We start from the raw sequence: 25,702 nt of genomic DNA, 5'->3' as shown, positions 1-25,702 counted from the left end.
GGGTTCCTGGGGGGTTCCTGAGTCTCTTTGGGGGTTCCTGAGGGGGTCCTGAGCCCCTTTGGGGGTTCCTGGGGGGGTCCTGAGTCCCTTTGGGGGTTCCTGGGGGGTCCTGAGCCCCTTAGGGGGTCCCTTTGGGGGTTCCTGAGTCCTTTTGGGGGTTCCTGAGGGGGTCCTGAGTCCCTTTGGGGGTTCCTGGGTGCCTTTGGGGGTTCCTGGGGGTTTCTGGGTCCCTCTGGGGGTTCCTGAGTTTCTTTGGGGGTTCCTGGGGTGTTTCTGAGGCCCTTTGGGGGTTCCTGTGTCCCTCTGGGGGTTCCTGGGGGGCTCCTGAGCCCATTTGGGGGTTCCTGAGGGGGTCCTGAGTCCCTTTGGGGGCTCCTGAGGGGGTCCTGAGCCCCTTTGGGGGTTCCTGGGGGGCTCCTCAGTCCCTTTGGGGGTTCCTGGGCCCATTTGGGGGTGTCCTGGACCCCCCGGGGTCCCCCCTGACCCCCCCTTTTCAGGCCGTTCACTCCGTCAAAGTCTTCCTGATGGGCTCAACCGCTCTCTCGGTGCCGATGGCCGAATCCTTCCCATGAGCCTCTGGGGGGACAATGGGTGTCCCCAACCGCCACCCCAAGAACAATAAACCCCCCCAACCCCCTCCCGGGCGCTTTGGCCTCTCGGGGCGCGGGGGGGACGCGGACGTCACGGTTGGCGAACGCCAACGAGCCCAGACGTGTCCCCAAGAGAAAGGGGCATTGTCCCCAAGGTGCCACCACGGGGGGGCGGGGACCGGAGACGGGGGGGTTGGGGACACCTGGGAGGGGTTGGGGACACCTGGGAGGGGGTGGGGACACCTGGGAGGGGTTGGGGACATTGGGGACATCACAGAAGCAGCATCATCTCTGTCCTCATCCTCCATCTCTGGGGTGACCTCAGGTCCTCATGGGTTCAGGGAGGGGACATTGGGGTCCTCCAGGCCCTGATGGTCCTGGAATGGTCCTGAGGGGTCCCTAAAGGGGTTCTGGGGGTCCCTAAAGGGGTTCTGGGGGTCACTAGAGGGGTCCTGATGGTCCTGGATTGGTTCTGGGGGTCACTAAAGAGGTTCCGGGGCTCCATAACGGGGGCCCTGAAGGGGCCCGGGGGGCCCTTAGAGGGGTCCCGAGGGTCCCTGGAGGGTTCTGGGGGTCCCTAAAGGGGTTCTGGGGGTCCCTGGAGGGTTCTGGGGGTCCCTAAAGGGGTTCTGGGGGTCCCTGGAGGGTTCTGGGGGTCCCTAAAGGGGTTCTGGGGGTCCCTGGAGGGTTCTGGGGGTCCCTAAAGGGGTTCTGGGGGTCCCTGGAGGGTTCTGGGGGTCATCGAGGGCTCCTGGGGTGTCTCTGAAGTGCTTGTGAGGGTTCCAGAAGGGTCCGGGGGGGTCCGGGGGGTGGGGGACGGAGGGGAATGGGCTGGAGGACACGGATGAGGCTGAAGAGGAGGAGGAAGGACAGGGATGGGGGGGGGGAGGAGGAGGAGGAGGATGGGATGGGGATGGGGATGGGGATGGGGATGGGGATGGGGATGGGGATGGTCCTGGGGGGCTCCTGAGCCCCTTGGGGGGTTCCTGAGGGGTTCCTGAGTCCCTTTGGGGGCTCCTGAGGGGGTCCTGAGTCCCTTTGGGGGTTCCTAAGGGGGTCCCGAGTCCCTTTGGGGGCTCCTGAGGGGGTCCTGAGCCCCTTTGGGGGTTCCTGGGGGGGTCCTGAGTCCCTTTGGGGGTTCCTGAGGGGGTCCTGAGTCCCTTCAGGGGTTCCTGGGGGGGTTCTGGGTCCCTCTGGAGGTTCCTGGGGGTTTCTGGGTTCCTCTGGGGGTTCCTGGGGGATCCTGAGCCCCTTTGGGGGTTCCTGGGGGGGTTCCTGCGGGGCTCCTGGGTCCCTCTGGGGGTTCCTGGGGGGCTCCTGAGTTATTTTGGTGGTTCCTGGGTGGGTCCTAAGCCCCTTTGGGGGTTCCTGAGCCCCTTTGGGGTTCCTGAGGGGGTCCTGAGCCACTTTGGGGTTCATGGGGGGTTCCTGAGTCCTTTTGGGGGTTCCTGAGGGGGTCCTGAGCCCCTTTGGGGGTCCCTTTGGGGGTTCCTGAGTCCCTTTGGGGGTTCATGGGGGGTTCCTGAGTCCCTTTGGGGGTTCCTGGGTGCCTTTGGGGGTTCCTGGGGGTTTCTGGGTCCCTTTGGGGGTTCCTGAGTCCCTTTGGGGATTCCTGTGTCCCTCGGGGGCTCCTGAGGGGGTCCTGAGTCCTTTTGGGGGTTCCTGGGGGTTCTTGAGTCCCTTCGGGGGTTCCTGAATCCCTTTGGGGGTTCCTGGGGGTCTCCTCAGTCCCTTTGGGGGTTCCTGGGCCCCTTTGGGGGTTCCTGGGTCCCTTTGGGGGTTCCTGGGCCCCTTTGGGGGTGTCCTGGACCCCCCGGGGTCCCCCCTGACCCCCCCTTTTCAGGCCGTTCACTCCGTCAAAGTCTTCCTGATGGGCTCAACCGCTCTCTCGGTGCCGATGGCCGAATCCTTCCCATGAGCCTCTGGGGGGACAATGGGTGTCCCCAACCGCCACCCCAAGAACAATAAACCCCCCCAACCCCCTCCCGGGCGCTTTGGCCTCTCGGGGCGCGGGGGGGACGCGGACGTCACGGTTGGCGAACGCCAACGAGCCCAGACCTGTCCCCAAGAGAAAGGGGCATTGTCCCCAAGGTGCCACCACGGGGGGGCGGGGACCGGAGACGGGGGGGTTGGGGACACCTGGGAGGGGTTGGGGACACCTGGGAGGGGGTGGGGACATTGGGGACATCACAGAAGCAGCATCATCTCTGTCCTCATCCTCCATCTCTGGGGTGACCTCAGGTCCTCATGGGTTCAGGGAGGGGACATTGGGGTCCTCCAGGCCCTGATGGTCCTAAAATGGTCCTGAGGGGTCCCTAAAGGGGTTCTGGGGGTCCCTAATGGGGTTCTGGGGGTCCCTAAAGGGGCCCTGGGGGTCCCTGGAGGGTTCTGGGGGTCATCGAGGGCTCCTGGGGGGTCTCTGAAGTGCTTGTGAGGGTTCCAGAAAGGTCCGGGGGGGTCCGGGGGGTGGGGGACGGAGGGGAATGGGCTGGAGGACACGGATGAGGCTGAAGAGGAGGAGGAAGGACAGGGATGGGGGGGGGGAGGAGGAGGAGGAGGATGGGATGGGGATGGGGATGGGGATGGGGATGGGGATGGTCCTGGGGGGCTCCTGAGCCCCTTTGGGGGTTCCTGAGGGGTTCCTGAGCCCCTTTGGGGGTTCCTGAGGGGTTCCTGAGTCCCTTTGGGGGTTCCTGAGGGGGTCCTGAGTCCCTTCAGGGGTTCCTGGGGGTGTTCTGGGTCCCTCTGGAGGTTCCTGGGGGTTTCTGGGTTCCTCTGGGGGTTCGTGGGGGATCCTGAGCCCCTTTGGGGGTTTCTGGGGGGGTTCCGGGGGGGTCCTGGGTCCCTCTGGGGGTTCCTGGGGGGCTCCTGAGTTATTTTGGTGGTTCCTGGGTGGGTCCTAAGCCCCTTTGGGGGTTCCTGAGTCTCTTTGGGGGTTCCTGAGGGGGTCCTGAGCCCCTTTGAGGGTTCATGGGGGGTTCCTGAGTCCTTTTGGGGGTTCCTGAGGGGGTCCTGAGCCCCTTTGGGGGTCCCTTTGGGGGTTCCTGAGTCCCTTTGGGGGTTCCTGAGGGGGTCCTGAGCCCCTTTGGGGGTTCCTGGGGTGTTCCTGAGTCCCTCTGGGGGTTCCTGAGGGGGTCCTGAGCCCCTTTGGGGGTTCCTGGGGTGTTCCTGGGTCCCTCTGGGGGTTCCTGGGGGGCTCCTGAGCCCATTTGGGGGTTCCTGAGGGGGTCCTGAGTCCCTTTGGGGGTTCCTGAGTCCCTTTGGGGATTCCTGGGGGGTTCCTGAGGGGGTCCTGAGCCCCTTTGGGGGTTCCTGGGGGTCTCCTCAGTCCCTTTGGGGGTTCCTGGGTCTCTTTGGGGGTGTCCTGGACCCCCCGGGGTCCCCCCTGACCCCCCCTTTTCAGGCCGTTCACTCCGTCAAAGTCTTCCTGATGGGCTCAACCGCTCTCTCGGTGCCGATGGCCGAATCCTTCCCATGAGCCTCTGGGGGGACAATGGGTGTCCCCAACCGCCACCCCAAGAACAATAAACCCCCCCAACCCCCTCCCGGGCGCTTTGGCCTCTCGGGGCGCGGGGGGGACGCGGACGTCACGGTTGGCGAACGCCAACGAGCCCAGACCTGTCCCCAAGAGAAAGGGGCTTTGTCCCCAAGGTGCCACCACGGGGGGGCGGGGACCGGAGACGGGGGGGTTGGGGACACCTGGGAGGGGTTGGGGACACCTGGAAGGGGTTGGGGACATTGGGGAGTGGAGGAAGAGTTGGGGACACCAGGGAGGGGTTGGGGACATCGGAGAGTTTAGGAAGGGTTGGGGACATCTGAGAGGGTTTGGGGACATTGGGGAGTTGAGGAAGGGTTGGGGACATCTGAGAGGGTTTGGGGACATTGGGGAGTTGAGGAAGGGTTGGGGACATCTGAGAGGGTTTGGGGACACCGGGGAGGGGTTGGGGACATCGGGGACATCAGGGAGGGGTTGGGGACACCGGAGAGTTCAGGAAGGTTTGGGGACCTTGGGGACATCACAGAGAGTTTGGGGACACGGGGGCTTTGGGGACTTGGAGGACATTGGGGGACACGAGGCGGGTTTGGGGGACCCGCTGGGGCCCCCGGTCCGGGGGGGGTGGGGACAGCGTTGTCCCCTCCCTGAGGCACAGCCTCCGCCGGGTCCCCTCCCAGGGGACGTCCCTGTGCCTATAAGAGGGGACACCGCGGGGAGAGGGGGTGACAGCGCCATGGGGGTGACCACCACACTGGCGGTGGCCCTGGGGACAACGCTGCTGCTGCTGGGGGGTGAGGGGACAGCGGGGGACAATGGGGGACAGTGGGGGACACTGGGGGTGAGGGGACAGCGGGGGACAATGGGGGACAATGGGGGACACTGGGGGTGAGGGGACAGCGGGGGACAATGGGGGACAGTGGGGGACACTGGGGGTGAGGGGACAGCGGGGGACAATGGGGGACAGTGGGGGACACTGGGGGTGAGGGGACAGCGGGGGACAATGGGGGACAATGGGGGACACTGGGGGTGAGGGGACAGCGGGGGACAATGGGGGACAGTGGGGGACACTGGGGGTGAGGGGACAGCGGGGGACAATGGGGGACAGTGGGGGACACTGGGGGTGAGGGGACAGCGGGGGACAATGGGGGACAATGGGGGACACTGGGGGACACTGGGGGTGAGGGGACAGCGGGGGACAATGGGGGACAATGGGGGACACTGGGGGTGAGGGGACAGCGAGGGACAATGGGGGAGAATGGGGGACAATGGGGGTGAGGGGACAGTGGGGGACAATGGGGGACAATGTGGGACAGAGGGTAAAGGGGACAATGGGGGACAATGGGGGACAATGGGGGACAAAGGGGAACAATGGGGGACAATGGGGGACAATGGGGGACAAAGGGGAACAATGGGGGACAATGTGGGACAATGGGGGAAAAGGGGACAATGGGGGACAGCGGGGGATAATGGGGGACAATGGGGGACAATGGGGGACAATGGGGGAAAAGGGGACAATGGGGGACAATGGGGAAAAAGGGGACAATGGGGGACAATGGGGGACAATGGGGGACAATGGGGGACACTGAGGGCTCGGAGGACATTTGGGGCACTGAAGGGAATGGAGGAAGGTGGGGAGCAAAGGGGACACGGGGGGCTCTGTCCCCGTCCCCACGGCCGCCCGTGTCCCCTCCCCACAGGCGCCGTCCCCGAGCGGCCGTGGGGACGCTTCCTCCATCCCCGGGACCCCCTGGGGACACCAGGGTCACCTCCTGGCCTGGAGGTGTCACCCCAACAACCCAACGGACCTCCCCAAGGACCACCCCAACCTCCCCAAGAACCACCCCGACGTCCCCAAAGTCCACTCCAAGGTCCCCAAGGTCCACTCCAACGTCCCCAAGGTCTCCAAAGTCCACCGAAACGTCCCCAAGGTCCACTCCAACGTCCCCAAGGTCTCCAAAGTCCACCCCAAGGTCCCCAAAGTCCACCCCAACCTCCCCAAGGACCACCTCTACGTCCCCAAAGTCCATTCCAACGTCCCCAAAGTCCACTCGAGCGTCCCCAAGGACCAGGCTCTTGGCCCCAAGGTGTGGGGACGTGGCTCCAAGGACCTGAGGAACATCTCCAAGGACCGGGGACACGTCCTGGTGGAAATGGGACACGTCCTGAAGGACCAGAACCACGTCCTGGTGGAGGTGGGACACGTCCTGAAGAACCAGAACCACGTCCTGAAGGACCAGAACCACGTCCTGGTGGAAATGGGACACGTCCTGAAGAACCAGAACCACGTCCTGGTGGAGGTGGGACACGTCCCCAAAGACCACCCCAAGGTCTCCTGGGACAGGGGATGCGTCCCCAGGGACGTCCTCTGCCCCAGGAGTGGCCGAGGAGCTCCACCGAGATGTGGAGGAGCCACGGTACGGTGACCGCTGGGGACGATGGGGGTGACGAGGGACGTTGGGGTCCCGGGGGACCTGGTGTCCAACCCTTCCCTCACTTTGTCCCTTCTCCAGGTTGAGGACGCTCAGAGGAACCGGAGCTCCAGTGCTGAGGGACGTCCTCTCCTGATGTCCCCATCCTCTCCTGATGTCCCCATCCTCTCCCGATGTCCCCATCCTCTCCTGATGTCCCCGTCCTGTCCTGATGTCCCCATCCTCTCCTGATGTCCCTGTCCTGTCCTGATGTCCCCATCCTGTCCCGATGTCCCCATCCTGTCCTGATGTCCCCATCCTCTCCTGATGTCCCCATCCTTTCTCCATGTCCCCATCCCGTGTCCCCATTAAAGGCAGAAGCAGCATCATCTCTGTCCTCATCCTCCATCTCTGGGGTGACCTCAGGTCCTCATGGGTTCAGGGAGGGGACATTGGGGTCCTCCAGGCCCTGATGGTCCTAAAATGGTCCTGAGGGGTCCCTAAAGGGGTTCTGGGGGTTCCTAAAGGGATTCTGGGGGTAACTAAAGGGGTCCTGATGGTCCTGAGGGGTCCCTAAAGGGGTTCTGGGGGTCCCTAAAGGAGTTCTGGGGGTCATTAGAGGGGTCCTGATGGTCCTGAGGGGTCCCTAAAGGGGTTCTGGGGGTCTCTAAAGGAGTTCTGGGGGTCATTAGAGGGGTCGTGGAGGTCTCTATGGGCCTCCAAAAGGGTTTGGGGGGTCCCTAAAGGGGTCCCTGAAGGGGCCCGGGGGGTCCTTAGATGGGTCCTGGGGGTCCCTGGAGGGTTCTGGGGGTCCCTAAAGGGGTTCTGGGGGTCCCTGGAGCGGTCCTGATGGTCCTGGATTGGTTCTGGGGGTCACTAAAGAGGTTCCGGGGCTCCATAAAGGGGTCCCTAAAGGGGCCCGGGGGGTCCATAGAGGGGTCCCGAGGGTCCCTGGAGTATTCTGGGGGTCCCTAAAGGGGCCCTGGGGGTCCCTGGAGGGTTCTGGGGGTCCCTAAAGGGGCCCTGGGGGTCCCTGGAGGGTTCTGGGGGTCCCTAAAGGGGTTCTGGGGGTCCCTGGAGGGTTCTGGGGGTCATCGAGGGCTCCTGGGGGGTCTCTGAAGTGCTTGTGAGGGTTCCAGAAGGGTCCGGGGGGGTCCGGGGGGTGGGGGACGGAGGGGAATGGGCTGGAGGACACGGATGAGGCTGAAGAGGAGGAGGAAGGACAGGGATGGGGGGGGGAGGAGGAGGAGGAGGATGGGATGGGGATGGGGATGGGGATGGGGGGCTCCTGAGCCCCTTTGGGGGTTCCTGAGGGGTTCCTGAGCCCCTTTGGGGGTTCCTGGGGGGATCCTGAGTCCCTTTGGGGGCTCCTGAGGGGGTCCTGAGCCCCTTTGGGGGTTCCTAGGGGGGTTCTGGGTCCCTCTGGAGGTTCCTGGGGGTTTCTGGGTTCCTCTGGGGGTTCGTGGGGGATCCTGAGCCCCTTTGGGGGTTCCTGGGGGTGTTCCGGGGGGCTCCTGGGTCCCTCTGGGGGTTCCTGGGGGGCTCCTGAGTTATTTTGGTGGTTCCTGGGTGGGTCCTAAGCCCCTTTGGGGGTTCCTGAGTCTCTTTGGGGGTTCCTGAGGGGGTCCTGAGCCCCTTTGAGGGTTCATGGGGGGTTCCTGAGTCCTTTTGGGGGTTCCTGAGGGGGTCCTGAGCCCCTTTGGGGGTCCCTTTGGGGGTTCCTGAGTCCCTTTGGGGGTTCCTGAGGGGGTCCTGAGCCCCTTTGGGGGTTCCTGGGGGGTTCCTGAGTCCCTTTGGGGGTTCCTGAGTGCCTTTGGGGGTTCCTGGGGTGTTCCTGAGTCCCTCTGGGGGTTCCTGAGGGGGTCCTGAGCCCCTTTGGGGGTTCCTGGGGGGTTCCTGGGTCCCTCTGGGGGTTCCTGGGGGGCTCCTGAGCCCATTTGGGGGTTCCTGAGGGGGTCCTGAGTCCCTTTGGGGGCTCCTGAGGGGGTCCTGAGTCCCTTTGGGGGTTCCTGGGGGGTTCCTGAGTCCCTTTGGGGATTCCTGGGGGGTTCCTGAGGGGGTCCTGAGCCCCTTTGGGGGTTCCTGGGGGGCTCCTCAGTCCCTTTGGGGGTTCCTGGGTCCCTTTGGGGGTTCCTGGGCCCCTTTGGGGGTGTCCTGGACCCCCCGGGGTCCCCCCTGACCCCCCCTTTTCAGGCCGTTCACTCCGTCAAAGTCTTCCTGATGGGCTCAACCGCTCTCTCGGTGCCGATGGCCGAATCCTTCCCATGAGCCTCTGGGGGGACAATGGGTGTCCCCAACCGCCACCCCAAGAACAATAAACCCCCCCAACCCCCTCCCGGGCGCTTTGGCCTCTCGGGGCGCGGGGGGGACGCGGACGTCACGGTTGGCGAACGCCAACGAGCCCAGACCTGTCCCCAAGAGAAAGGGGCATTGTCCCCAAGGTGCCACCACGGGGGGGCGGGGACCGGAGACGGGGGGGTTGGGGACACCTGGGAGGGGTTGGGGACACCTGGGAGGGGGTGGGGACACCTGGGAGGGGTTGGGGACATTGGGGACATCACAGAAGCAGCATCATCTCTGTCCTCATCCTCCATCTCTGGGGTGACCTCAGGTCCTCATGGGTTCAGGGAGGGGACATTGGGGTCCTCCAGGCCCTGATGGTCCTGGAATGGTCCTGAGGGGTCCCTATAGGGGTTCTGGGGGTCACTAAACGGGTTCTGGGGGTCCCCAAAGGGGTTCTGGGGGTCACTAGAGGGGTCCTGATGGTCCTGGATTGGTTCTGGGGGTCACTAAAGAGGTTCCGGGGCTCCATAAAGGGGTCCCTGAAGGGGCCCGGGGGGTCCATAGAGGGGTCCTGGGGGTCCCTGGAGGGTTCTGGGGGTCCCTAAAGGGGCCCTGGGGGTCCCTGGAGGGTTCTGGGGGTCATCGAGGGCTCCTGGGGGGTCTCTGAAGTGCTTGTGAGGGTTCCAGAAGGGTCCGGGGGGGTCCGGGGGGTGGGGGACGGAGGGGAATGGGCTGGAGGACACGGATGAGGCTGAAGAGGAGGAGGAAGGACAGGGATGGGGGGGGGGGAGGAGGAGGAGGAGGATGGGATGGGGATGGGGATGGGGATGGGGATGGGATGGGGATGGGGATGGGGATGGTCCTGGGGGGCTCCTGGATCGCATGGGGGCGTCGTGCGTCCCCTCGGGGGATTTCTGGGGGGTTTCTGAGTCCCTTTGGGGATTCCTGAGAAGGTCCTGAGCCCCTTTGGTGGTTCCTGGGGGGGTTCTGGGTCCTTTTGGGGGTTCCTGGGGGGTTCCTGAGTCCATTTGGGGGTTCCTGGGGGGGTCCTGAGCCCCTTTGGGGGTTCCTGGGGGGCTCCTGGGTCCCTCTGGGGGTTCCTGGGAGGCTCCTCAGTCCTTTTGGTGGTTCCTGGGTGGGTCCTAAGCCCCTTTGGGGGTTCCTGAGTCTCTTTGGGGGTTCCTGAGGGGGTCCTGAGCCCCTTGGGGGGTTCCTGAGGGGTTCCTGAGTCCCTGTGGGGGTTCCTGGGGGGTTCCTGAGTCTCTTTGGGGGTTCCTGAGGGGTTCCTGAGCCCCTTTGGGGGTTCCTGGGGGGGTCCTGAGCCCCTTTGGGGGTTTATGGGGGGTTCCTGAGTCCCTGTGGGGGTTCCTAAGGGGTCCTGAGCCCCTTTGGGGGTCCCTTTGGGGGTTCCTGAGTCCCTTTGGGGGTTCCTGAGGGGGTCCTGAGCCCCTTTGGGGGTTCACGGGGGGTTCCTGAGTCCCTTTGGGGGTTCCTGGGGTGTTTCTGAGTCCCTCTGGGGGTTCCTGTGTCCCTCTGGGGGTTCCTGAGTCCCTTTGGGGGTTCCTGGGGTGTTTCTGAGTCCCTTTGGGGGTTCCTGTGTCCCTCTGGGGGTTCCTGGGGGGCTCCTGAGCCCATTTGGGGGTTCCTGAGGGGGTCCTGAGCCCCTGTGGGGGTTCCTGGGGGGGTCCTGAGTCCCTTTGGGGGCTCCTGATGGGGTCCTGAGCCCCTTTGGGGGTTCCTGGGGGGCTCCTCAGTTCCTTTTGGGGTTTCTGAATCTCTTTGGGGGTTCCTAGGTCCCTTTGGGGGTTCCTGGGCCCCTTTGGGGGTGTCCTGGACCCCCCGGGGTCCCCCCTGACCCCCCCTTTTCAGGCCGTTCACTCCGTCAAAGTCTTCCTGATGGGCTCAACCGCTCTCTCGGTGCCGATGGCCGAATCCTTCCCATGAGCCTCTGGGGGGACAATAGGTGTCCCCAACCGCCACCCCAAGAACAATAAACCCCCCCAACCCCCTCCCGGGCGCTTTGGCCTCTCGGGGCGCGGGGGGGACGCGGACGTCACGGTTGGCGAACGCCAACGAGCCCAGACCTGTCCCCAAGAGAAAGGGGCATTGTCCCCAAGGTGCCACCACGGGGGGGCGGGGACCGGAGACGGGGGGGTTGGGGACACCTGGGAGGGGTTGGGGACACCTGGGAGGGGTTGGGGACATTGGGGACATCACAGAAGCAGCATCATCTCTGTCCTCATCCTCCATCTCTGGGGTGACCTCAGGTCCTCATGGGTTCAGGGAGGGGACATTGGGGTCCTCCAGGCCCTGATGGTCCTAAAATGGTCCTGAGGGGTCCCTAAAGGGGTTCTGGGGGTCACTAAACGGGTTCTGGGGTTCCCCAAAGGGGTTCTGGGGGTCATTATTGGGGTACTGGGGGTCCCCAAAGGGGTTCTGGGGGTCACTAGAGGGGTCCTGATGGTCCTGGATTGGTTCTGGGGGTCACTAAAGAGGTTCCGGGGCTCCATAAAAGGGTCCCTGAAGAGGCCCGGGGGGTCCATAGAGGGGTCCTGGGGGTCCCTGGAGTGTTCTGGGGGTCCCTAAAGGGGCCCTGGGGGTCCCTGGAGGGTTCTGGGGGTCCCTAAAGGGGTTCTGGGGGTCCCTGGAGGGTTCTGGGGGTCATCGAGGGCTCCTGGGGGGTCTCTGAAGTGCTTGTGAGGGTTCCAGAAGGGTCCGGGGGGGTCCGGGGGGTGGGGGACGGAGGGGAATGGGCTGGAGGACACGGATGAGGCTGAAGAGGAGGAGGAAGGACAGGGATGGGGGGGGGAGGAGGAGGAGGAGGATGGGATGGGGATGGGGATGGGGATGGGGATGGGGATGGGGATGGGGATGGGGATGGTCCTGGGGGGCTCCTGGATCGCATGGGGGTGTCGTGAGTCCCCTCGGGGGATTTCTGGGGGGTTTCTGAGTCCCTTTGGGGATTCCTGAGGAGGTCCTGAGCCCCTTTGGTGGTTCCTGGGGGGGTTCTGGGTCCTTTTGGGGGTTCCTGGGGGGTTCCTGAGTCCATTTGGGGGTTCCTGGGGGGGTCCTGAGCCCTTTTGGGGGTTCCTGGGGGGTTCCTGGGGGGCTCCTGGGTCCCTCTGGGGGTTCCTGGGAGGCTCCTCAGTCCTTTTGGTGGTTCCTGGGTGGGTCCTAAGCCCCTTTGGGGGTTCCTGAGTCTCTTTGGGGGTTCCTGATGGGGTCCTGAGCCCCTTTGGGGGTTCCTGAGGGGTTCCTGAGTCCCTTTGGGGGTTCCTGGGGGGTTCCTGAGTCTCTTTGGGGGTTCCTGAGGGGGTCCTGAGCCCCTTTGGGGGTTCCTGGGGGGGTCCTGAGTCCCTTTGGGGGTTCCTGGGGGGTCCTGAGCCCCTTAGGGGGTCCCTTTGGGGGTTCCTGAGTCCTTTTGGGGGTTCCTGAGGGGGTCCTGAGTCCCTTTGGGGGTTCCTGGGTGCCTTTGGGGGTTCCTGGGGGTTTCTGGGTCCCTCTGGGGGTTCCTGAGTCCCTTTGGGGGTTCCTGGGGTGTTTCTGAGGCCCTTTGGGGGTTCCTGTGTCCCTCTGGGGGTTCCTGGGGGGCTCCTGAGCCCATTTGGGGGTTCCTGAGGGGGTCCTGAGTCCCTTTGGGGGTTCCTGGGGGGTTCCTGAGTCCCTTTGGGGGCTCCTGAGGGGGTCCTGAGCCCCTTTGGGGGTTCCTGGGGGGCTCCTCAGTCCCTTTGGGGGTTCCTGGGTCCCTTTGGGGGTTCCTGGGTCTCTTTGGGGGTGTCCTGGACCCCCCGGGGTCCCCCCTGACCCCCCCTTTTCAGGCCGTTCACTCCGTCAAAGTCTTCCTGATGGGCTCAACCGCTCTCTCGGTGCCGATGGCCGAATCCTTCCCATGAGCCTCTGGGGGGACAATGGGTGTCCCCAACCGCCACCCCAAGAACAATAAACCCCCCCAACCCCCTCCCGGGCGCTTTGGCCTCTCGGGGCGCGGGGGGGACGCGGACGTCACGGTTGGCGAACGCCAACGAGCCCAGACCTGTCCCCAAGAGAAAGGGGCATTGTCCCCAAGGTGCCACCACGGGGGGGCGGGGACCGGAGACGGGGGGGTTGGGGACACCTGGGAGGGGTTGGGGACACCTGGGAGGGGTTGGGGACATTGGGGACATCACAGAAGCAGCATCATCTCTGTCCTCATCCTCCATCTCTGGGGTGACCTCAGGTCCTCATGGGTTCAGGGAGGGGACATTGGGGTCCTCCAGGCCCTGATGGTCCTGGAATGGTCCTGAGGGGTCCCTAAAGGGGTTCTGGGGTTCCCTAAAGGGGTTCTGGGGGTCCCTGGAGGGTTCTGGGGGTCATCGAGGGCTCCTGGGGGGTCTCTGAAGTGCTTGTGAGGGTTCCAGAAGGGTCCGGGGGGGTCCGGGGGGTGGGGGACGGAGGGGAATGGGCTGGAGGACACGGATGAGGCTGAAGAGGAGGAGGAAGGACAGGGATGGGGGGGGGAGGAGGAGGAGGAGGATGGGATGGGGATGGGGATGGGGATGGGGATGGGGATGGGGATGGTCCTGGGGGGCTCCTGGATCGCATGGGGGCGTCGTGAGTCCCCTCGGGGGATTTCTGGGGGGTTTCTGAGTCCCTTTGGGGATTCCTGAGGAGGTCCTGAGCCCCTTTGGTGGTTCCTGGGGGGGTTCTGGGTCCTTTTGGGGGTTCCTGGGGGGTTCCTGAGTCCATTTGGGGGTTCCTGGGGGGGTCCTGAGCCCCTTTGGGGGTTCCTGGGGGGTTCCTGGGGGGCTCCTGGGTCCCTTTGGGGGTTCCTGGGAGGCTCCTCAGTCCTTTTGGTGGTTCCTGGGTGGGTCCTAAGCCCCTTTGGGGGTTCCTGAGTCTCTTTGGGGGTTCCTGAGGGGGTCCTGAGCCCCTTTGGGGGTTCCTGAGGGGTTCCTGAGTCTCTTTGGGGGTTCCTGAGGGGGTCCTGAGCCCCTTTGGGGGTTCCTGGGGGGGTCCTGAGCCCCTTTGGGGGTTTATGGGGGGTTCCTGAGTCCCTTTGGGGGTTCCTGGGGGGTCCTGAGCCCCTTTGGGGGTCCCTTTGGGGGTTCCTGAGTCCTTTTGGGGGTTCCTGAGGGGGTCCTGAGCCCCTTTGGGGGTTCATGGGGGGTTCCTGAGTCCCTTTGGGGGTTCCTGGGTGCCTTTGGGGGTTCCTGGGGGTTTCTGGGTCCCTCTGGGGGTTCCTGTGTCCCTCTGGGGGTTCCTGAGGGGGTCCTGAGCCCCTCTGGGGGTTCCTGGGGTGTTTCTGAGTCCCTCTGGGGGTTCCTGTGTCCCTCGGGGGGTTCCTGAGGGGTTCCTGAGTCCCTTTGGGGGTTCCTGGGGGGTCCTGAGCCCCATTGGAGGTCCCTTTGGGGGTTCCTGAGTCTTTTTGGGGGTTCCTGAGGGGGTCCTGAGCCCCTTTGGGGGTTCATGGGGGGTTCCTGAGTCCCTTTGGGGGTTCCTGGGTGCCTTTGGGGGTTCCTGGGGGGTTCCTGAGTCCCTTTGGGGGTTCCTGTGTCCCTCTGGGGGTTCCTGGGGGGCTCCTGAGCCCATTTGGGGGTTCCTGAGGGGGTCCTGAGCCCCTTTGGGGGTTGCTGGGGAGGTTCTGGGTCCCTTTGGGGGTTCCTGGGGGTTCCTGAGCCCCTTTGGAGGTTCCTGGGGGGTTCCTGGGTCCCTTTGGGGCTTCCTGGGGGGGTTCCTGGGGGGTTCCTGAGTCCCTTTGGGGGTTCCTGGGGGTCTCCTCAGTCCCTTTGGGGGTTCCTGGGCCCCTTTGGGGGTGTCCTGGACCCCCCGGGGTCCCCCCTGACCCCCCCTTTTCAGGCCGTTCACTCCGTCAAAGTCTTCCTGATGGGCTCAACCGCTCTCTCGGTGCCGATGGCCGAATCCTTCCCATGAGCCTCTGGGGGGACAATGGGTGTCCCCAACCGCCACCCCAAGAACAATAAACCCCCCCAACCCCCTCCCGGGCGCTTTGGCCTCTCGGGGCGCGGGGGGGACGCGGACGTCACGGTTGGCGACCGCCAACGAGCCCAGACCGGTCCCCAAGAGAAAGGGGCATTGTCCCCAAGGTGCCACCACGGGGGGGCGGGGACCGGAGACGGGGGGGTTGGGGACACCTGGGAGGGGTTGGGGACACCTGGGAGGGGTTGGGGATATTGGGGACATCACAGAAGCAGCATCATCTCTGTCCTCATCCTCCATCTCTGGGGTGACCTCAGGTCCTCATGGGTTCAGGGAGGGGACATTGGGGTCCTCCAGGCCCTGATGGTCCTAAAATGGTCCTGAGGGGTCCCTAAAGGGGTTCTGGGGGTCACTAAACGGGTTCTGGGGGTCCCCAAAGGGGTTCTGGGGGTCACTAGAGGGGTCCTGATGGTCCTGGATTGGTTCTGGGGGTCACTAAAGAGGTTCCGGGGCTCCATAAAGGGGTCCCTGAAGGGGCCCGGGGGGTCCATAGAAGGGTCCTGGGGGTCCCTGGAGTGTTCTGGGGGTCCCTAAAGGGGCCCTGGGGGTCCCTGGAGGGTTCTGGGGGTCCCTAAAGGGGTTCTGGGGGTCCCTGGAGGGTTCTGGGGGTCATCGAGGGCTCCTGGGGGGTCTCTGAAGTGCTTGTGAGGGTTCCAGAAGGGTCCGGGGGGGTCCGGGGGGTGGGGGACGGAGGGGAATGGGCTGGAGGACACGGATGAGGCTGAAGAGGAGGAGGAAGGACAGGGATGGGGGGGGGAGGAGGAGGAGGAGGATGGGATGGGGATGGGGATGGGGATGGGGATGGTCCTGGGGGGCTCCTGGATCGCATGGGGGCGTCGTGAGTCCCCTCGGGGGATTTCTGGGGGGTTTCTGAGTCCCTTTGGGGATTCCTGAGGAGGTCCTGAGCCCCTTTGGTGGTTCCTGGGGGGGTTCTGGGTCCTTTTGGGGGTTCCTGGGGGGTTCCTGAGTCCATTTGGGGGTTCCTGGGGGGGTCCTGAGCCCTTTTGGGGGTTCCTGGGGGGTTCCTGGGGGGCTCCTGGGTCCCTCTGGGGGTTCCTGGGAGGCTCCTCAGTCCTTTTGGTGGTTCCTGGGTGGGTCCTAAGCCCCTTTGGGGGTTCCTGAGTCTCTTTGGGGGTTCCTGGGGGGTTCCTGAGTCTCTTTGGGGGTTCCTGATGGGGTCCTGAGCCCCTTTGGGGGTTCCTGAGGGGTTCCTGAGTCCCTTTGGGGGTTCCTGGGGGGTTCCTGAGTCTCTTTGGGGGTTCCTGAGGGGGTCCTGAGCCCCTTTGGGGGTTCCTGGGGGGTTCCTGAGTCCCTTTGGGGGTTCCTGGGGGGTCCTGAGCCCCTTAGGGGGTCCCTTTGGGGGTTCCTGAGTCCTTTTGGGGGTTCCTGAGGGGGTCCTGAGTCCCTTTGGGGGTTCCTGGGTGCCTTTGGGGGTTCCTGGGGGTTTCTGGGTCCCTCTGGGGGTTCCTGAGTTTCTTTGGGGGTTCCTGGGGTGTTTCTGAGGCCCTTTGGGGGTTCCTGTGTCCCTCTGGGGGTTCCTGGGGGGCTCCTGAGCCCATTTGGGGGTTCCTGAGGGGGTCCTGAGTCCCTTTGGGGGCTCCTGAGGGGGTCCTGAGCCCCTTTGGGGGTTCCTGGGGGGCTCCTCAGTCCCTTTGGGGGTTCCTGGGCCCATTTGGGGGTGTCCTGGACCCCCCGGGGTCCCCCCTGACCCCCCCTTTTCAGGCCGTTCACTCCGTCAAAGTCTTCCTGATGGGCTCAACCGCTCTCTCGGTGCCGATGGCCGAATCCTTCCCATGAGCCTCTGGGGGGACAATGGGTGTCCCCAACCGCCACCCCAAGAACAATAAACCCCCCCAACCCCCTCCCGGGCGCTTTGGCCTCTCGGGGCGCGGGGGGGACGCGGACGTCACGGTTGGCGAACGCCAACGAGCCCAGACGTGTCCCCAAGAGAAAGGGGCATTGTCCCCAAGGTGCCACCACGGGGGGGCGGGGACCGGAGACGGGGGGGTTGGGGACACCTGGGAGGGGTTGGGGACACCTGGGAGGGGGTGGGGACACCTGGGAGGGGTTGGGGACATTGGGGACATCACAGAAGCAGCATCATCTCTGTCCTCATCCTCCATCTCTGGGGTGACCTCAGGTCCTCATGGGTTCAGGGAGGGGACATTGGGGTCCTCCAGGCCCTGATGGTCCTGGAATGGTCCTGAGGGGTCCCTAAAGGGGTTCTGGGGGTCCCTAAAGGGGTTCTGGGGGTCACTAGAGGGGTCCTGATGGTCCTGGATTGGTTCTGGGGGTCACTAAAGAGGTTCCGGGGCTCCATAAAGGGGTCCCTGAAGGGGCCCGGGGGGCCCTTAGAGGGGTCCCGAGGGTCCCTGGAGGGTTCTGGGGGTCCCTAAAGGGGTTCTGGGGGTCCCTGGAGGGTTCTGGGGGTCCCTAAAGGGGTTCTGGGGGTCCCTGGAGGGTTCTGGGGGTCCCTAAAGGGGTTCTGGGGGTCCCTGGAGGGTTCTGGGGGTCCCTAAAGGGGTTCTGGGGGTCCCTGGAGGGTTCTGGGGGTCATCGAGGGCTCCTGGGGTGTCTCTGAAGTGCTTGTGAGGGTTCCAGAAGGGTCCGGGGGGGTCCGGGGGGTGGGGGACGGAGGGGAATGGGCTGGAGGACACGGATGAGGCTGAAGAGGAGGAGGAAGGACAGGGATGGGGGGGGGGAGGAGGAGGAGGAGGATGGGATGGGGATGGGGATGGGGAGGGGGATGGGGATGGGGATGGGGATGGTCCTGGGGGGCTCCTGAGCCCCTTTGGGGGTTCCTGAGGGGTTCCTGAGTCCCTTTGGGGGCTCCTGAGGGGGTCCTGAGTCCCTTTGGGGGTTCCTAAGGGGGTCCCGAGTCCCTTTGGGGGCTCCTGAGGGGGTCCTGAGCCCCTTTGGGGGTTCCTGGGGGGGTCCTGAGTCCCTTTGGGGGTTCCTGAGGGGGTCCTGAGTCCCTTCAGGGGTTCCTGGGGGGGTTCTGGGTCCCTCTGGAGGTTCCTGGGGGTTTCTGGGTTCCTCTGGGGGTTCCTGGGGGATCCTGAGCCCCTTTGGGGGTTCCTGGGGGGGTTCCTGCGGGGCTCCTGGGTCCCTCTGGGGGTTCCTGGGGGGCTCCTGAGTTATTTTGGTGGTTCCTGGGTGGGTCCTAAGCCCCTTTGGGGGTTCCTGAGCCCCTTTGGGGTTCCTGAGGGGGTCCTGAGCCACTTTGGGGTTCATGGGGGGTTCCTGAGTCCTTTTGGGGGTTCCTGAGGGGGTCCTGAGCCCCTTTGGGGGTCCCTTTGGGGGTTCCTGAGTCCCTTTGGGGGTTCATGGGGGGTTCCTGAGTCCCTTTGGGGGTTCCTGGGTGCCTTTGGGGGTTCCTGGGGGTTTCTGGGTCCCTTTGGGGGTTCCTGAGTCCCTTTGGGGATTCCTGTGTCCCTCGGGGGCTCCTGAGGGGGTCCTGAGTCCTTTTGGGGGTTCCTGGGGGTTCTTGAGTCCCTTCGGGGGTTCCTGAATCCCTTTGGGGGTTCCTGGGGGTCTCCTCAGTCCCTTTGGGGGTTCCTGGGCCCCTTTGGGGGTTCCTGGGTCCCTTTGGGGGTTCCTGGGCCCCTTTGGGGGTGTCCTGGACCCCCCGGGGTCCCCCCTGACCCCCCCTTTTCAGGCCGTTCACTCCGTCAAAGTCTTCCTGATGGGCTCAACCGCTCTCTCGGTGCCGATGGCCGAATCCTTCCCATGAGCCTCTGGGGGGACAATGGGTGTCCCCAACCGCCACCCCAAGAACAATAAACCCCCCCAACCCCCTCCCGGGCGCTTTGGCCTCTCGGGGCGCGGGGGGGACGCGGACGTCACGGTTGGCGACCGCCAACGAGCCCAGACCTGTCCCCAAGAGAAAGGGGCATTGTCCCCAAGGTGCCCCCACGGGGGGGGCGGGGACCGGAGAGGGGGGGGTTGGGGACACCTGGGAGGGGTTGGGGACACCTGGGAGGGGGTGGGGACATTGGGGACATCACAGAAGCAGCATCATCTCTGTCCTCATCCTCCATCTCTGGGGTGACCTCAGGTCCTCATGGGTTCAGGGAGGGGACATTGGGGTCCTCCAGGCCCTGATGGTCCTAAAATGGTCCTGAGGGGTCCCTAAAGGGGTTCTGGGGGTCCCTAATGGGGTTCTGGGGGTCCCTAAAGGGGCCCTGGGGGTCCCTGGAGGGTTCTGGGGGTCATCGAGGGCTCCTGGGGGGTCTCTGAAGTGCTTGTGAGGGTTCCAGAAGGGTCCGGGGGGGTCCGGGGGGTGGGGGACGGAGGGGAATGGGCTGGAGGACACGGATGAGGCTGAAGAGGAGGAGGAAGGACAGGGATGGGGGGGGGGAGGAGGAGGAGGAGGATGGGATGGGGATGGGGATGGGGATGGGGATGGGGATGGTCCTGGGGGGCTCCTGAGCCCCTTTGGGGGTTCCTGAGGGGTTCCTGAGCCCCTTTGGGGGTTCCTGAGGGGTTCCTGAGTCCCTTTGGGGGTTCCTGAGGGGGTCCTGAGTCCCTTCAGGGGTTCCTGGGGGTGTTCTGGGTCCCTCTGGAGGTTCCTGGGGGTTTCTGGGTTCCTCTGGGGGTTCGTGGGGGATCCTGAGCCCCTTTGGGGGTTTCTGGGGGGGTTCCGGGGGGGTCCTGGGTCCCTCTGGGGGTTCCTGGGGGGCTCCTGAGTTATTTTGGTGGTTCCTGGGTGGGTCCTAAGCCCCTTTGGGGGTTCCTGAGTCTCTTTGGGGGTTCCTGAGGGGGTCCTGAGCCCCTTTGAGGGTTCATGGGGGGTTCCTGAGTCCTTTTGGGGGTTCCTGAGGGGGTCCTGAGCCCCTTTGGGGGTCCCTTTGGGGGTTCCTGAGTCCCTTTGGGGGTTCCTGAGGGGGTCCTGAGCCCCTTTGGGGGTTCCTGGGGTGTTCCTGAGTCCCTCTGGGGGTTCCTGAGGGGGTCCTGAGCCCCTTTGGGGGTTCCTGGGGTGTTCCTGGGTCCCTCTGGGGGTTCCTGGGGGGCTCCTGAGCCCATTTGGGGGTTCCTGAGGGGGTCCTGAGTCCCTTTGGGGGTTCCTGAGTCCCTTTGGGGATTCCTGGGGGGTTCCTGAGGGGGTCCTGAGCCCCTTTGGGGGTTCCTGGGGGTCTCCTCAGTCCCTTTGGGGGTTCCTGGGTCTCTTTGGGGGTGTCCTGGACCCCCCGGGGTCCCCCCTGACCCCCCCTTTTCAGGCCGTTCACTCCGTCAAAGTCTTCCTGATGGGCTCAACCGCTCTCTCGGTGCCGATGGCCGAATCCTTCCCATGAGCCTCTGGGGGGACAATGGGTGTCCCCAACCGCCACCCCAAGAACAATAAACCCCCCCAACCCCCTCCCGGGCGCTTTGGCCTCTCGGGGCGCGGGGGGGACGCGGACGTCACGGTTGGCGAACGCCAACGAGCCCAGACCTGTCCCCAAGAGAAAGGGGCATTGTCCCCAAGGTGCCACCACGGGGGGGCGGGGACCGGAGACGGGGGGGTTGGGGACACCTGGGAGGGGTTGGGGACACCTGGAAGGGGTTGGGGACACCTGGGAGGGGGTGGGGACACCTGGAAGGGGTTGGGGACACCTGGGAGGGGGTGGGGACACCTGGGAGGGGGTGGGGACATTGGGGACATCACAGAAGCAGCATCATCTCTGTCCTCATCCTCCATCTCTGGGGTGACCTCAGGTCCTCATGGGTTCAGGGAGGGGACATTGGGGTCCTCCAGGCCCTGATGGTCCTAAAATGGTCCTGAGGGGTCCCTAAAGGGGTTCTGGGGGTCACTAATGGGGTTCTGGGGGTCCCTAAAGGGGTTCTGGGGGTCACTAGAGGGGTCCTGATGGTCCTGGATTGGTTCTGGGGGTCACTAAAGAGTTTCCGGGACTCCATAAAGGGGTCCCTAAAGGGGCCCGGGGGGTCCATAGAGGGGTCCCGAGGGTCCCTGGAGGGTTCTGGGGGTCCCTAAAGGGGTTCTGGGGGTCCCTGGAGGGTTCTGGGGGTCTCTAAAGGGGTTCTGGGGGTCCCTGGAGGGTTCTGGGGGTCATCGAGGGCTCCTCGGGGGTCTCTGAAGTGCTTGTGAGGGTTCCAGAAGGGTCCGGGGGGGTCCGGGGTGTGGGGGACGGAGGGGAATGGGCTGGAGGACACGGATGAGGCTGAAGAGGAGGAGGAAGGACAGGGATGGGGGGGGGAGGAGGAGGAGGAGGATGGGATGGGGATGGGGATGGGGATGGGGATGGGGATGGGGATGGGGATGGGGATGGGATGGGGATGGGGATGGGGATGGTCCTGGGGGGCTCCTGGATCGCATGGGGGCGTCGTGAGTCCCCTCGGGGGATTTCTGGGGGGTTTCTGAGTCCCTTTGGGGATTCCTGAGGAGGTCCTGAGCCCCTTTGGTGGTTCCTGGGGGGGTTCTGGGTCCTTTTGGGGGTTCCTGGGGGGTTCCTGGGGGGCTCCTGGGTCCCTCTGGGGGTTCCTGGGAGGCTCCTCAGTCCTTTTGGTGGTTCCTGGGTGGGTCCTAAGCCCCTTTGGGGGTTCCTGAGTCTCTTTGGGGGTTCCTGAGGGGTTCCTGAGTCCCTTTGGGGGTTCCTGGGGGGTTCCTGAGTCTCTTTGGGGATTCCTGAGGGGGTCCTGAGCCCCTTTGGGGGTTCCTGGGGGGGTCCTGAGTCCCTTTGGGGGTTCCTGGGGGGTCCTGAGCCCCTTTGGGGGTCCCTTTGGGGGTTCCTGAGTCCCTTTGGGGGTTCCTGAGGGGGTCCTGAGCCCCTTTGGGGGTTCATCGGGGGTTCCTGAGCCCCTTTGGGGGTCCCTGGGTACCTTTGGGGGTGTCCTGGACCCCCCGGGGTCCCCCCTGACCCCCCCTTTTCAGGCCGTTCACTCCGTCAAAGTCTTCCTGATGGGCTCAACCGCTCTCTCGGTGCCGATGGCCGAATCCTTCCCATGAGCCTCTGGGGGGACAATGGGTGTCCCCAACCGCCACCCCAAGAACAATAAACCCCCCCAACCCCCTCCCGGGCGCTTTGGCCTCTCGGGGCGCGGGGGGGACGCGGACGTCACGGTTGGCGAACGCCAACGAGCCCAGACCTGTCCCCAAGAGAAAGGGGCATTGTCCCCAAGGTGCCACCACGGGGGGGCGGGGACCGGAGACGAGGGGGTTGGGGACACCTGGGAGGGGTTGGGGACACCTGGGAGGGGGTGGGGACATTGGGGACATCACAGAAGCAGCATCATCTCTGTCCTCATCCTCCATCTCTGGGGTGACCTCAGGTCCTCATGGGTTCAGGGAGGGGACATTGGGGTCCTCCAGGCCCTGATGGTCCTAAAATGGTCCTGAGGGGTCCCTAAAGGGGTTCTGGGGGTCCCTAATGGGGTTCTGGGGGTCCCTAAAGGGGCCCTGGGGGTCCCTGGAGGGTTCTGGGGGTCATCGAGGGCTCCTGGGGGGTCTCTGAAGTGCTTGTGAGGGTTCCAGAAGGGTCCGGGGGGGTCCGGGGGGTGGGGGACGGAGGGGAATGGGCTGGAGGACACGGATGAGGCTGAAGAGGAGGAGGAAGGACAGGGATGGGGGGGGGGAGGAGGAGGAGGAGGATGGGATGGGGATGGGGATGGGGATGGGGATGGGGATGGTCCTGGGGGGCTCCTGAGCCCCTTTGGGGGTTCCTGAGGGGTTCCTGAGCCCCTTTGGGGGTTCCTGAGGGGTTCCTGAGTCCCTTTGGGGGTTCCTGAGGGGGTCCTGAGTCCCTTCAGGGGTTCCTGGGGGTGTTCTGGGTCCCTCTGGAGGTTCCTGGGGGTTTCTGGGTTCCTCTGGGGGTTCGTGGGGGATCCTGAGCCCCTTTGGGGGTTTCTGGGGGGGTTCCGGGGGGGTCCTGGGTCCCTCTGGGGGTTCCTGGGGGGCTCCTGAGTTATTTTGGTGGTTCCTGGGTGGGTCCTAAGCCCCTTTGGGGGTTCCTGAGTCTCTTTGGGGGTTCCTGAGGGGGTCCTGAGCCCCTTTGAGGGTTCATGGGGGGTTCCTGAGTCCTTTTGGGGGTTCCTGAGGGGGTCCTGAGCCCCTTTGGGGGTCCCTTTGGGGGTTCCTGAGTCCCTTTGGGGGTTCCTGAGGGGGTCCTGAGCCCCTTTGGGGGTTCCTGGGGTGTTCCTGAGTCCCTCTGGGGGTTCCTGAGGGGGTCCTGAGCCCCTTTGGGGGTTCCTGGGGTGTTCCTGGGTCCCTCTGGGGGTTCCTGGGGGGCTCCTGAGCCCATTTGGGGGTTCCTGAGGGGGTCCTGAGTCCCTTTGGGGGTTCCTGAGTCCCTTTGGGGATTCCTGGGGGGTTCCTGAGGGGGTCCTGAGCCCCTTTGGGGGTTCCTGGGGGTCTCCTCAGTCCCTTTGGGGGTTCCTGGGTCTCTTTGGGGGTGTCCTGGACCCCCCGGGGTCCCCCCTGACCCCCCCTTTTCAGGCCGTTCACTCCGTCAAAGTCTTCCTGATGGGCTCAACCGCTCTCTCGGTGCCGATGGCCGAATCCTTCCCATGAGCCTCTGGGGGGACAATGGGTGTCCCCAACCGCCACCCCAAGAACAATAAACCCCCCCAACCCCCTCCCGGGCGCTTTGGCCTCTCGGGGCGCGGGGGGGACGCGGACGTCACGGTTGGCGAACGCCAACGAGCCCAGACCTGTCCCCAAGAGAAAGGGGCATTGTCCCCAAGGTGCCACCACGGGGGGGCGGGGACCGGAGACGGGGGGGTTGGGGACACCTGGGAGGGGTTGGGGACACCTGGAAGGGGTTGGGGACATTGGGGAGTGGAGGAAGAGTTGGGGACACCAGGGAGGGGTTGGGGACATCGGAGAGTTTAGGAAGGGTTGGGGACATCTGAGAGGGTTTGGGGACATTGGGGAGTTGAGGAAGGGTTGGGGACATCTGAGAGGGTTTGGGGACATTGGGGAGTTGAGGAAGGGTTGGGGACATCTGAGAGGGTTTGGGGACACCGGGGAGGGGTTGGGGACATCGGGGACATCAGGGAGGGGTTGGGGACACCGGAGAGTTCAGGAAGGTTTGGGGACCTTGGGGACATCACAGAGAGTTTGGGGACACGGGGGCTTTGGGGACTTGGAGGACATTGGGGGACACGAGGAGGGTTTTGGGGACCCGCTGGTGCCCCCGGTCCGGGGGGGGTGGGGACAGCGTTGTCCCCTCCCTGAGGCACAGCCTCCGCCGGGTCCCCTCCCAGGGGACGTCCCTGTGCCTATAAGAGGGGACACCGCGGGGAGAGGGGGTGACAGCGCCATGGGGGTGACCACCACACTGGCGGTGGCCCTGGGGACAACGCTGCTGCTGCGGGGGGGTGAGGGGACAGCGGGGGACAATGGGGGACAGTGGGGGACAATGGGGGTGAGGGGACAGCGGGGGACAATGGGGGACAATGGGGGACACTGGGGGTGAGGGGACAGCGGGGGACAATGGGGGACAGTGGGGGACACTGGGGGTGAGGGGACAGCGGGGGACAATGGGGGACAGTGGGGGACACTGGGGGTGAGGGGACAGCGGGGGACAATGGGGGACAATGGGGGACACTGGGGGTGAGGGGACAGCGGGGGACAATGGGGGACAGTGGGGGACACTGGGGGTGAGGGGACAGCGGGGGACAATGGGGGACAGTGGGGGACACTGGGGGTGAGGGGACAGCGGGGGACAATGGGGGACAATGGGGGACACTGGGGGACACTGGGGGTGAGGGGACAGCGGGGGACAATGGGGGACAATGGGGGACACTGGGGGTGAGGGGACAGCGAGGGACAATGGGGGAGAATGGGGGACAATGGGGGTGAGGGGACAGTGGGGGACAATGGGGGACAATGTGGGACAGAGGGTAAAGGGGACAATGGGGGACAATGGGGGACAATGGGGGACAAAGGGGAACAATGGGGGACAATGGGGGACAATGGGGGACAAAGGGGAACAATGGGGGACAATGTGGGACAATGGGGGAAAAGGGGACAATGGGGGACAGCGGGGGATAATGGGGGACAATGGGGGACAATGGGGGACAATGGGGGAAAAGGGGACAATGGGGGACAATGGGGAAAAAGGGGACAATGGGGGACAATGGGGGACAATGGGGGACAATGGGGGACACTGAGGGCTCGGAGGACATTTGGGGCACTGAAGGGAATGGAGGAAGGTGGGGAGCAAAGGGGACACGGGGGGCTCTGTCCCCGTCCCCACGGCCGCCCGTGTCCCCTCCCCACAGGCGCCGTCCCCGAGCGGCCGTGGGGACGCTTCCTCCATCCCCGGGACCCCCTGGGGACACCAGGGTCACCTCCTGGCCTGGAGGTGTCACCCCAACAACCCAACGGACCTCCCCAAGGACCACCCCAACGTCCCCAAGGACCACCCCAACCTCCCCAAGAACCACCCCGACGTCCCCAAAGTCCACTCCAAGGTCCCCAAGGTCCACTCCAACGTCCCCAAGGTCTCCAAAGTCCACCGAAACGTCCCCAAGGTCCACTCCAACGTCCCCAAGGTCTCCAAAGTCCACCCCAAGGTCCCCAAAGTCCACCCCAACCTCCCCAAGGACCACCTCTACGTCCCCAAAGTCCATTCCAACGTCCCCAAAGTCCACTCGAGCGTCCCCAAGGACCAGGCTCTTGGCCCCAAGGTGTGGGGACGTGGCTCCAAGGACCTGAGGAACATCTCCAAGGACCGGGGACACGTCCTGGTGGAAATGGGACACGTCCTGAAGGACCAGAACCACGTCCTGGTGGAGGTGGGACACGTCCTGAAGAACCAGAACCACGTCCTGAAGGACCAGAACCACGTCCTGGTGGAAATGGGACACGTCCTGAAGAACCAGAACCACGTCCTGGTGGAGGTGGGACACGTCCCCAAAGACCACCCCAAGGTCTCCTGGGACAGGGGATGCGTCCCCAGGGACGTCCTCTGCCCCAGGAGTGGCCGAGGAGCTCCACCGAGATGTGG

This window comes from Cuculus canorus, chromosome 31 (assembly GCF_017976375.1).
Source record: "Cuculus canorus isolate bCucCan1 chromosome 31, bCucCan1.pri, whole genome shotgun sequence".
Classification (NCBI taxonomy): Eukaryota; Metazoa; Chordata; class Aves; order Cuculiformes; family Cuculidae; genus Cuculus; species Cuculus canorus.
The sequence above is the reverse complement of the archived record's forward strand: the minus strand, read 5'-3'. Positions refer to the sequence as shown.